Raw genomic sequence first — 13,951 nt, 5'->3', positions numbered from 1 at the left:
AAATGTCACTTGGTGCACATGAATTAGAAGCAAAGCAGAATAATATTCTAATCAGTTTGCATATGACCAGTTATATTTGTTACGGTTCCAGGCAGGATACACCAAATCCTGCAGCGGAGAGATGAGTTAGCCCTACTTATTTGTTCGGTTGGCCCCTTGGTTGGTTAAAACAAGGTTAATTTACAAAGGACCCTTCTCTCATGGTTGCCTTTCATTCACCCCAAATGAACTTGGGTTTTAAAAGGGGGCTTTCTTGAGTTAACAAAAGAGCAAATTGATTAGTTACTGAATAGCAGAGGAAAAAAAAATGCAACACCTCGACAGATCAGGGGTGACCTTATAGAGGTTTCTGAAATCGTGAAGGGCATGGATAGGATAAATAGAGAAAGTCTTTTCGCTGGGGTGGGGAGTCCAGAACTAGGGGGCATAGGTTTAGGGTGAGAGGGGAAAGGTATAAAAGAGACCGAAGGGGCAACATCATGCAGAGGGTGATGTGTATATAGAATGAGCTGCCAGTGGAAGTGGTAGAGGCTGGAACAATTATGGCATTTAAATATCATCTGGATGGGTATATGAATAGGAAGAGTTTAGATGGATATGGGCCAGGTGCAGGCAAGTGGAACCAGATTATGTTGGGATATCTGGTTGGCGTGGACCGAAGAATCCGTTTCCGTGCTGTACATCTTTATGACTCTATCTGGAATAGAAAGCGAGTCACCAAAAAATGTCTTAAAAACATACAAATCAGTCACTGGATCATTCAACTGAGTACATAGTAGGATGGTGATTGGTGAGAGTTAAGTTCAAATCCTTGACTTATTTGCAAGTTACCTGAAATTGTTATGGGCTTGTAGGTTTTCGCAGTGCCTGACTGGTGGCACTTGAGCTGAGAAATAGTTTTCTCTCTTTCTTTACTTGCAATGCATGGGTGTTTAAATGGCTTTTCTTAAAGCTATGACCTTCCCTTCACTACACACTAGCACGTCAGGCCACTAACACACAGGTCAGAGTTGAAACACACCCTTGTTTTTTGTAGACCCCTGGAAAGGGAAAACACAAACCTATCTGGCTGAGAGGGCATTGGGCAGTAAGCCTCTCACCATCTCATCTTGGTTAATTTTGTTATTTGAAGTTTCCCTATCCCTCTACTGGTGTGACATTCCATGCATTTACAAAAGACTTTTCCAGACAGTTGCTGAATTTACATCCACTGTCATTTATTCATTGTAAGTAATTCTCTATTTTTAAAAACAAATCACATCGAAATACTGAACTTCTAATTTCATAAGTACTTCAGAGTTCGAATCCATTGTCATGACAATAATATGAACATATCTGATTTATCTCAAAGTTAAAGGGCAGCAAAGTATCTAACTTCACAGCAAAAATTAAATGTTCAACTCTGTAAGACTTAATCAGCAAACTGTCGTACATCCATTCCCAAAAAAGTGAGTTAGTGCCTTTTATATCAAGTTGATATATATGTCTTCTGATTACCCTTAAGATCACATTGTGTGTGTGTGTGTGTGTGTGTGTTGATGGTGGGAGAGAGGCAGCAGGGAAGAAGTAAACGGTGTGATGAGAATATTAGCTTGAAGCCAGGGCTGAGAGCTAGGTATAGGCACAGTTAGGAGTGGAAGGAGATGAGCAGGCTCCAGGGGCTGAATGGTCTATTCCTGTTCCTATTCCTTATGGTCTTAACAAGAGAGTGGGACCTTCATACAGGTCCCCAGCAGTTTAGATTAATATCATTTCCCTCCAAATCTTTCTTAATTCAACCTTTATCAAATTGTGTTAGGTTTAACACTTTGAGCACACTGTACCAAACATAAACATTTTGATTTCAAGTTCTAATTAGTGATACCCAAATTTAAAATACACTTTCCTTTTTTCTGAATTGTGTCAAGAACAGAACCCTCAAACCTTTAAACTTTGAAAGGCTTCTGCCCTGAGATCTAGGAAAAAGTGTGAACTGCAGATAGACTCCTGATGAAGGGCTTATGCCCAAAACATCGATTCTCCTGCTCCTCGGATGCTGGCTGACCTGCTGTGCTTTTCCAGCACCACACTCCTGTGCCCTGAGATCTATTGAACTTGGGATTAATTCAAACCGCTCCAAATGTCCCAATTTACACTGTCATACGTAAAGAAAAAGAATCCTTTCTGAGCCTGTGAACCTTACATTCAGTTTAAAAATCCCCATGTGTTTATTAGAGTATCCTAGAAATATAATTCGATGTTTCAAAGATATCTGGAGGGGTATATGAATAGGAAGGGTTTAGAGGGATATGGGCTAAATGCTGGCAAATGGGATGAGATTAATTTAGGATGTCTGGTTGGCATGGATGAGTTGGGCTGAAGGATTTGGTTCCATGCTGTACATCTCTATGGCTGAATGGCCAGTAACCATAATTCTAAGGTTCGATCCTTTAAAGTCTGTAGTATATTACCCTTCCCACAAGTAACCTTATTGGTCTTTTCTTTAAATTTTGGAAATTAAATGAGGTTTATTCCCAAGAAGGAATTAATCTATTTAGCCTAGCCAAAAAGGAATCTGTAAGCCTCCACACAGTATAATAGATCCACAACCTCCCACAACATTAAAATGAGACGTGCACATTCAATCACAACCCTATATCATTGCTAGAAGTTTCCTCACACTCAATATCTCCACCACACCCATTCAATTGAACAACAATTTTGCTTCAAAAACATATTCCATACTGCTAACTAACAGTCTCTTACAGTCACGAGAGGGATGAAAAAGAGGCCTTCAAATTTTCATTGATATGCTTTGCATTTTTCATGAATGTTGGACCTTGTCCAGAGGGAGCCTCCTAGAAATTCCATTCACATCAAGCAAGGCAATTGTTTTCAAGCAACCAAAACATGCATTTTATCATGAATTACTCTTAAACTAATTTTACCATATTTTGCACTCATTAAACACAGCGGTTTAACAACATAGAGGATAAAATGACAGATAGTTAATTACTCTTTGCTGATTCTAACAAGCACACAGGACTTACAGTCACATGCGCACTGACAACACTTTTATACAGAGGGACCTCAATTGTCAAAACGTTGATTATTTGAATTTTGGATTATCCAAACAAGGTCTCGATGCTTGACTAAGCTGTGTTATCTGAATATTCGATTATTCAAACATTTAAATATCCAAACAAAATACTCCCTGCCCGTGTTGTTCGGATAATGAGCTTCCTGTGTATATAGCGATTATTCCCTGCCTTAAATCTTTTCAGTAGTATTCTAGGTACTGTTGTCATAGAGATGTACAGCGTGGAAACAGACCCTTCGGTCCAAACCGTCCATGCCGACCAGATATCCCAACCCAATCTAGTCCCACCTGCCAGTGCCCAGCCCATATCCCTCCAAACCCTTCCTATTCATATACCCATCCAAATGCCTCTTAAATGTTGCAATTGTACCAGCCTCCACCACATCCTCTGGCAGCTCATTCCATACACGTACCACCCTCTGCATGAAAAAGTTGCCCCTTGGGTCTCTTTTATATCTTTCCCCTCTCACCCTAAACCTATGCCCTCTAGTTCTGGACTCCCCGACCCCAGCAAAAAGACTTTGGCTATTTATCCTATCCAAGCCCCTCATAATTTTGTAAACCTCTATAAGGTCACCCCTCAGCCTCCGACACTCCAGGGAAAACAGCCCCAGCCTGTTCAGCCTTTCCCTGTAGCTCAGATCCTCCAACCCTGGCAACATCCTTGTAAATTTTTTCTGAACCCTTTCAAGTTTCACAACATCTTTCCAATAGGAAGGAGACCAGAATTGCACGCAATATTCCAACAGTGGCCTAACCAATGTCCTGTACAGCCGCAACATGACCTCCCAACTCCTCTACTCAATAATCTGACCAATAAAGGAAAGCATACCAAACGCCTTCTTCATTATCCTATCTACCTGCGACTCCACTTTCAAGGAGTTATGAACCTGCACTCCAAGGTCTCTTTGTTCAGCAACACTCCCTAGGACCTTACCATTAAGTGTATAAATCCTGCTAAGATTTGCTTTCCCAAAATGCAGCACCTCGCATTTATCTGAATTAAACTCCATCTGCCACTTCTCAGCCCATTGGCCCATCTGGTCAAGATCCTGTTGTAATCGGAGGTAACCCTCTTTGCTGTCGACTACTCCTCCAATTTTGGTGTCATCTGCAAACCTACTAACTGTACCTCTTATGCTCGCATCCAAATCATTTATGTAAATGACAAAAAGTAGAGGGCCCAACACTGACCCTTGTGGCACTCCACTGGTCACAGGCCTCCAGTCTGAAAAACAACCCTCCACCACCACTATCTGTCTTCTACCTTTGAGCCAGTTCTGCATCCAAATGGCTAGTTCTCCCTGTATTCCATAAGATCTAACCTTGCTAATCAGTCTCCCATGGGGAATCTTGTCGACCACCTTACTGAAGTCCATATAGATCACATCTACTGCTCTGCCCTCATCGATCTTCTTTGTTACTTCTTCAAAAAACTCAATCAAGTTGGTGAGACATGATTTCCCACACACAAAGCCATGTTGACTATCCCGAATCAGTCCTTGCCTTTCCAAATACATGTACATTCTCTCCCTCAAGATTCCCTCCAACAACTTGCCCACCACCGAGGTCAGGCTCACTGGTCTATAGTTCCCTGGCTTGACTTTACCACCCTTCTTAACAGTGGCACTATGTTAGCCAACCTCCAGTGTTCCGGCACCTCACCTGTGACTATCGATGATACAAATATCTCAGCAAGAGGCCCAGCAATCACTTCTCTAGCTTCCCACAGAGTTCTCGGGTACACCTGATCAGGTCCTGGGCATTTATCCACCTTTAACCGTTTCAAGACATCCAGCACTTCCTCCCCTGTAATCTGGACATTTTGCAAGATGTCACCATCTATTTCCCTACAGTCTATATCTTCCATATCCTTTTCCATAGTAACACTGATGCAAAATATTCATTTAGTATCTCCCCCATTTTCTGTGGCTCCACACAAAGGCCGCCTTGCTGATCTTTGAGGGGCTTAAAAGTGTGTTGCTGGAAAAGCGCAGCAGGTCAGGCAGCATCAAAGGAGCAGGAGAATCGACGTTTCGGGCATAAGCCCTTCTTCATTTTTAAGCTCTGATCCCCAGCATCTGCAGTCCTCACTTTCTCCTAGTTGATCTTTGAGGGCCCTATTCTCTCCCTAGTTACCCTTTTGTCCTTAATATATTTGAAAATCCCCTTTGGATTCTCCTTAATTCTATTTGCCAAAGCTATCTCATGTCCCCATTTTGCCCTCCTGATTTCCCTCTTAAGTATACTCCTACTTTCTTTATACTCTTCTAAGGATTCACTCGATCTATCCTGTCTATACCTGACATATGCTTCCTTCTTTTTCTTAATCAAACCCTCAATTTCTTTAGTCATCCAGCATTCCCTATACCTACCAGCCTTCCCTTTCACCCTGACAGGAATATACTTTCTCTGGATTCTTGTTATCTCATTTCTGAAGGCTTCCCATTTTCCAGCCGTCCCCTTACCTGTGAACATCTGCCTCCAATCAGCTTTTGAAAGCTCTTGCCTAATACCGTCAAAATTGGCCTTTCTCTAATTTAGAACTTCAACCTTTAGATCTGGTCTATCCTTTTCCATTACTATTTTAAAATGAATAGAATTATGGTCACTGGCCCCAAAGTGCTCCCCCACTGACACCTCAGTCACCTGCCCTGCCTTATTTCCCAAGAGTAGGTCAAGTTTTGCACCTTCTCTAGTAGGTACATCCACATACTGAATCAGAAAATTGTCTTGTACACACTTAAGAAATTCCTCTCCATCTAAACCTTTAACACTATGGCAGTCCCAGTCGATGTTTAGAAAGTTAAAATCCCCTACCATAACCACCCTATTATTCTTACAGATAACTGAGATCTCCTTACAAGTTTGTTTCTCAATTTCCCTCTGACTATTGGGGGGTCTATAATACAATCCCAATAAGGTGATCATCCCTTTCTTATTTCTCAGTTCCATCCAAATAACTTCCCTGGATGTATTTCCGGGAATATCCTCCCTCAGCACTGCTGTAATGCTGTCCCTTATCAAAAATGCCACTCGCCCTACTCTTTTGCCTCCCTTTCTATCCTTCCTGTAGCATTTGTATCCTGGCTCATTAAGCTGCCAGTCCTGCCCATCCCTGAGCCATGTTTCTGTAATTGCTATGATATCCCAGTCCCATGTTCCTAACCATGCCCTGAGTTCATCTGCCTTCCCTGTTAGGCCCCTTGCATTGAAATAAATGCAGTTTAATTTACTAGTCCTACCTTGTCCCTGCCTGCCCTGACTGTTTGACTCACTTCTGTTCTCAGCTGTACCCGTTTCAGATTGATCTCTTTCCTCACTATCTCCCTGGGTCCCACCCCCCCACCTTACTAGTTTAAATCCTCCCAAGCAGTTCTAGCAAATTTCCCTGCCAGTATTTTAGTCCCTTTCCAATTTAGGTGCAATCCGTCCTTCTTGTACAGGTCACTTCTACCCCAAAAGAGATTCCAATGATCCAAAAATGTGAATCCTTTTCTCATACACCAGCTCCTAAGCCATGCATTCATCTGCTCTACCCTCCTATTCCTGCCCTCACTAGCTCATAGCACTGGGAGTAATCCAGATATTACTACCCTTGAGGATCTCCTTTTAAAATTTCTACCTAACTCTCTGAAATCTCCCTTCAGAGTCTCAACTTTTTCCCTTCCAATGTTGTTGGTTCCAATGTGGACAATGACCTCCTGCTGGCCCCTCTCCCCCTTGAGAACATTCTGCACCGTCTCTGAGACATCCTTGATCCTGGCACCAGGGAAACAACACACCATTCGGCTTTTTCTCTGCTGGCCACAGAAACGTCTGTCTGTACCTCGGACTACAGAATCCCCTAACACAATTGATCTCTTGGAAGCCGATGTACCCCTCGTTGCATTAGAGCCAGTCTCAATACCAGAAACTTGACTGTTTGTGCTACGTTCCCCTGAGAATCCATCACCCCCTACATTTTCCAAAACAGCATACTTGTTTGAAATGGGTATATCCACAAATGACTCCTGCTCTAGTTGCCAACCTCTCTCACCCTTCCTGGAGTAATCCATCTATGTGACTGTATCTGAGACTTTCCCTCCTTCCTATAACTGCCATCCATCACGTACTGTTGCTGTTGCAAATTCCTCAGCGCTTCTATTTGTCTCTCCAACCGATCTACTCGATCTGGTAAGATTCACATCCAACAGCATTTATGGCAGATATAGTCTGCAGTAACCCTTAAACTCTCTTTAAACTCCCACATCTGACAAGAAGTACACATCACTGCAAAGGCCATTTTTGCTCCTTCACAATCTACAGACCCAGAAAATAACACCGTCTTATTCCTCTACAAACACTGCCCCAGGTTAAATTAATAGCTATGGCTTATATTTCAAGTTTAATCAAGGGTCTTAGCTCCAAAAACATATAATCAACAAAGAATCCACTGTACCCACTACTGCAGCCTTTCTTTTGGACAGACTTAAAACAACAATTAACTTATCTGATTCTGTGCTGTGAACTTCACCCAACAGTTCCTCCAAGATTAGTTGTGAATTTTACAGTTTGTTAATTTTCCCAGATGCACTCCGATGTCCAGCAATACACTAATTCAAACAGCAAAGGCAGTAACTGTTCAGGTTCTTTCTTTTTCTTTTTCTTTTTTCTCTCTCTCTCCTGCACTGTCCTCACCATGTGCTTCCTTTGTCTGCTCTGCTCCCTTTTAAACTGCTGTTGTTTTGACTTTTTTTTCCAAAGTTCCAAAACAATGCAACAGCATATAAAACAGTAATTGCTGCTCCTGGAATTCGAGGAAATCACCTCCAACACCTAAAATACCTCAAAAAAAAGGAGCAGCTCTTACAGCCAGAAATTTTTCCCATCCTCCATCTTGGATTACCCAGAATCCAAGACCTTCTAACTTCATTCATATCGACCATTCTGTGATTCCTATCTACACTGTTTCTCTACAGTCTGTATTGGGATTGGGTTCCAAGTGAACACTTCTGTCTGCATTTCTATGTCAGTTATTGAATGGTCCCTCAATTGATCCTTCCAGGACATCCTATACCGATCAGAATTGCAATTTGAGAAGATATGTGTCTCCCATGTACTTTGTCACGAACCCATCCCCAATATGTTCTGCCATTTCTTTATCTGCGTAACTCTGGACAGTCTTGACACTATGTGAAACTCCCTTTTATTGGATCTAAAGTTTCTGACCCACATAATAATGGCACACAACAACGTGAATACCGTTCACTTAACATGATACCTCTTTATTACACTAATAAGCAATAATCATAATGACACTTTATTTATACATGAGGGCATCAGTGGATCAGTCAGCATTTATTGTCCATCCCTAATTGCCCAGAGGGCAGTTAAAAGTCAACTATACTTCTGTGTGTTAGGAGTCACAAGTACACCAGACCTTCCCTAAAGGACATTTGTGAAACAAATGGGTTTTTCTGACAATGGTTTCATGGTCATCATTAGACTCTGACTTCCAGATTTGTATTGAATTCAAATTGCACCATCTACCATGGAAGGGTCTGAACCCAAATCCCCGCAACATTGCCTGGGCCTCTGGAATAATAGTCTAGTACCAGTAGGCCATCACCTCCCCTCGAGTTGCTTAGTGATTCCATGACCAGAGTCTGTCACAGGTGGCCAACCTATTAGCAGAATTCCTGGTATGTCTTTTGGAGTAGGTGACTACTTTAAACCTGGCTGCAGCAGTGAGTTGTTTACAAATTCTTTGTACCCATAATCTTACTGTTACCAATAGAGTAAATACCTGTTTTCGGCCCATTTCATTGGTTTTCAGTTACATCGCTATCCTGTGCAAACCAATGCTGGATGTATTCTCCCTGAATTCCTTCCCCAAGGCCACGGTTGAATCAATATAAGCAGTCATTGAACATGTTATCTCTAATAAGTCTCAATATGGTATGTGGGAGATGCTCTTTCTGTGACTGCAGAAAAAAATGTCCTTCACAGTTCCAACACAGTTTCAGACTTGTAGTAAAAATCAGGGCTTGACCAAGTATCTTCCCATTCTGTCTTCCTGTTCTCATGCCCTTCTTTGGTCAGGGTGCATGGGTAAGGGTGATGTCCCTGCTCCCCTGATCAGGGTGACATCTGTTCAATCACCTTGAGTCAAAACCAGCACACAGGACTTCACCACAACCAATTTACATTCACTAACAAGAAAGAAATAAAAGCACAGTTACATGATTCAAAGTGATTAATACAATGCAAGAGAAGATAATACCGTGGCTTACGGAGTTTTAATGTGTGTGTCATTGTGTGTGAGAACACTGGCTTACAGGACAAACCCACTAGATGTAGCAGCACACTGGTGGACAATAGAGAAAGAGATGCTCTGGGAGATTGACTAGGTGCCAGGCAGTGTCATGGAACCAGGTCAAACACAGGTAAGGAAGCCTCCTTGTGATTACCACAAACCATCCTCTTTTAGCTGATGAATATTTGGAAGAAGCACTAAATGTAGAAAGATTGAACTTCGCCACCCAGATTACAACGTCCACCACCAAGAATCTCGGTAGTGCCAGAACTAACATACCTATCGGAATAGGCCTACAGCAGGTAGTGAGAGAACCAACAAGATGGAGGTACCTACTAGATCTTGGCCTCACCATTCAATGTTTCAGATGGATCTCCCCATGGTTGTATGGGTAAGAATGCCCACCACGTTGTCCTTGTGTTGTGTGGCTACCACTTTGATCAATGAAAGTGATTCAGAACAGGTCTAGCAACTCATTCTGGCCATCCATGAAGCACTGTGGACGATCAGCAACAGCAGAATTGTATTCAGCTACAATCTGTAATGTTATGGCTTGGCATTTTGCCATTATGATCAGTTCAAGGATCAACACAACTACATAAAGAGTGCAGGGTGGCATACCAGGAATAGCTCCAGACATACCTGAACCTGAGGTGTTAACCTTGTGAAGCTACAACATAGGAGATACCGAACTGTAGGAGTAGGGTAATACATGCTTTATTAACCATTTTCTGCCACCTTCAATAATCTGCGTACATATACACTTGAGTCCATCTGTACCTACTATTGAATTGTACCCCATATATTGTCTATCATTGTTTTTTTCAACTAAAATGCATGAAGTTATACTTCTGGATTGAAATTCACCTGCCACTGTACCAATTTATCTGTGTCCTTAAAACTAAGACCATGCTATACACGCTATAGGATCGTAAGACATAAAAGTAAAAGTTTAAGCCATTTGGCCCATCGCGTCTGTTCTGTCATTCAATCATGGCTGATATTTTTGCTTATGACTCAACCCCATTCTGATGCTTTCTTCCCATAACCCTTAACCCCCTTATTTATCAAGGACCTTTCTAAATCTGTCTATTCAAAGTCTTGGCTTCCACAGTCTTCAGTGCAATGAGCTCCACAGATTCACCACCCTCTCACTGAAGAAGAGGATCTAAAGGGTTGTCCCTTCACTGACACTGTGCCCTTGGATCTTAGGCTCTCCTACTAGTGGAAATAGCATCACCGTGTTCACTGCGCTCACAGTTTACAATGTTCCCAAGTAACGTATCATCCACAAACTTCAAAATTATTCCTCGCAACCAAGGTCTGGATCATTAATACATCAGGTAAAGCAAGGTTCCCAATACTGACTCCTGGGGAACTCCATGACAAAACCTTCATCCAGCCCCAAAAAATACTCATTGACAAATACTTTGTTATCTGTTATTCTGCCAATTTTGTATCCATATTGCTACTTTCCCTTTTATGCCATGTGCTGTAATTTTGCACAAGTCTGTTATGTGGCACTGCATCAGGAACCTTCTGAAAGTCCATGCACACCACATCGACATCACCTCACCAATCCTTTCCATTACCTCTTCAAGAAAAACTCCAGTTAAACACACTTTCTTCTCTAAAAATCCATCATGGCTCTTCATAATTAACCCATCTTCCATATGCCTTCTAATTCTATCCAGGATAATTGTTTCCTGAATGAAGCTTCTCCATGACTGGAGTTACACTGACTGGCCTGTAATTGCAAGGTTGATTCTTACACATTTTTTTATTTTTAACAATTCTCCAGTCTTCTGGTACCTCACCTGAGTCTAAGGAAGACTGAAAGATTGTGGGCAGTCCCACTGCTCTTTCCACTCTCTCTGACTATCTCCTTGTGGCATCTCATCTGTTCTTGGTTTCTTGTCAATTTTAAACATCAACAGTCCATCCAACAGTTTTTCCTTATCAGTTTCGAAGCCTTCTATTGACAGAGTTTCCTCCTCTGTCACCCTAGCATCTCCCTCCCTGGTAAAGACAGATGCAATAATTTAATGAATTAATTATTCCATATATCAATCTGTCCTAGGGCAAGTTCCAGTCCAAATGTTATTAAAATAATTAAAATCTCTACAGTGTGGAATCAGGCCATTTGGCCCAACAAGTCCACACCGACCCTCTGAAGAGTATTCCACCCAGATTCATTCCCCAACCACAACTGATGAAGAAATTATCTTGCATGTTGAACATGTTCCCTACCTGGGGAGCAACCTCTTACTTAAGCTTATATCGATGAGATCCAACAATGCATTCAATCCATGAACGATGCCTAAGGTTGAGAGTCTTTGACGATCATGACATCGATGTTGAGACTAAGATTCTTCTGTATAAGGTAGTTGTCCTTTCTACTCTTTCACATGGCTCCAAAACCTGGACTATATATAGATGCCACCTCAAGGTGACGAGAAGTATCATCAATATTGTTTGAGACAGTCTCCCCAGCAGCTGGGAGGACACTTGTACAAGAGCGGCACAGTGGCTCAGTGGTTAGCACTGCTGCCTCACAGCTCCAGGGATCCGGGTTCAATTCCAGCCGCGGGCAACTGTCTGTGTGGAGTTTGCACATTCTCCCTGTGTCTGCATGGGTTTCCTCTGGGTACTCTGGTTTCCTCCCACGGTTCAAAGGTGTGCAAGTTAAGGTGAATTGGCCATGCTAAATTGCCCATAGTGTTTAGGGATATGTAGGTTAGGCGCATTAGTCAGGGGAAATGCAGAGTAGGGGAATGGGTCTGGGTGGGTTGTTGGGCCAAATGGCCTGTTTCCACACCTTAGAGATTCTATGATTCTAGCGTCTTTGCAACAGCTAATAACACCAGCATCTCACCCATGATCATCCAAAATCAACTCTGCTGGGCCAGACACATTTTTAGGATGTCTGAGTTCAATTCCAGCCCCTGGCAATTGCACATCAAAGCACGTCATCTTCACCCAGCTCAAGGAAGGCATAGGAATCAGACGAAGACTCTTTAAAGGCTTCCATCAAGAAATGCAACCTACATGCCAATACCTGGGTGACTCTCACTCAGAATAAACTAACTTGGATGAACCTCCAGTACGAAGGGACACAATTCTTTGAGGACACCCATCGGCAGGAGGAAATAGAGAAAAGAAACCTCAGAAAGGAATGTCAGCAATCTTGAGGCTAAGGTCCAATTCCACCTCCAGAAAGACCTGATAACTGGTTGGAGATGTGGCTGTAGGATCAGCCACACCAAGGACCCCACCATTGCTGGTGATCTGGAGTTATCCAATATGGACAATCATACTCATTAGCGAGTGATTGCTGCTGGTCATATTCCATGTTTAAATCCCCCTATTTCTCCCTTTACAATTCTTGTACAATTTATATGTCTATTTTGGCTGCCAGTTTCTTCTCACATCTCCTCTTTACTTCTCAAACATGCCTTATACCGCTCCTCTGAACCTTCTGCCCTCCTGAGTTTTCATTTGCACTTTCTACCTGACACCTGTCACCTTTTTTGCTTCTTTATTTTCCATCTCCTTTTGTCATCCAGGGAGCTGGAGCATGCTGGCGAAAGAGGAACTCGAATCTGCATCTGTATCAGTGACATGAGCATGAAATCGACTTTCATAGCTGGTGTCGCTGCATACCTGAGCAATCTCATACCCAATCTTCTTTTTGTTTCCAGCATTCTAATTCCTCAAACAAATCACCATTCCAAAGAGTTTAAAGAACAACACATTCCATCTCACAGTTGCAGCCAGGCTTCTGTGAATTGTTTCCTTCTGCTTCTGCATCTCTTAAAACCTCAGCATAAGTTAGTGCAGGATCAACAGAACCCATCAATTCAGAAGGAAGTGCCTGGGTAACCTCGCTGCACTATCTAGCATGCCACCAATTGTCACCAGTACTTTCTGTTCCAGTATTGATTAAGCTTGTGTGAAGAATTCTGTGATAGCTGTCCTGAATTTTTGGTTCAGCTGCTTAACTCTATGCCACAGTTCCCCACATTCCCCATTTGGCTTGTGGTCGTAAACCTTCAGATTTCACTCTGCACCACTTCACATCTTACTGTCATCAGTGGTCCTGGTGCCTCATGGTATTATCAACAAGGTATGATGGGAATCTGTCAGAGTTACATCAAAACATGTCATTTGGAGAAATTACAAATGTAACGGAAAGCTTCTGGTATCACGGCTGTTTGTGGAAAGGCTTGGAGTGTGCTTGATGTATCGTTACAATATAGATGTGATAACAATCAAGTCACTGGGAAAGTGTGGCAAATATGTATGCTTTATTATATTTAATGCAGAAACTCTATATTCCTCCAATTCCACACTTCTACATCTCTAGTATTTCTCGTTGTACTGTTTGGTAGCCAGGATTTCAGCCCTTTCAGTCCAACGGTTTATCATTTCCTATCTCTCTGGCTCTCTCTTCCCTAAGAGGATGTTAAAACCAATCCATTTTCCGTAGTAACTTCATAGTCCTCCGATGAAATACCTTAGGACCTATTTTCTTCCAGTGTGAGGTTGTGATGATGAAGGCAAGCTGTTGTGGT

Source organism: Chiloscyllium punctatum, chromosome 14 (assembly GCF_047496795.1).
Source record: "Chiloscyllium punctatum isolate Juve2018m chromosome 14, sChiPun1.3, whole genome shotgun sequence".
Taxonomy (NCBI): domain Eukaryota; kingdom Metazoa; phylum Chordata; class Chondrichthyes; order Orectolobiformes; family Hemiscylliidae; genus Chiloscyllium; species Chiloscyllium punctatum.
This window is presented reverse-complemented; position numbering follows the sequence as displayed.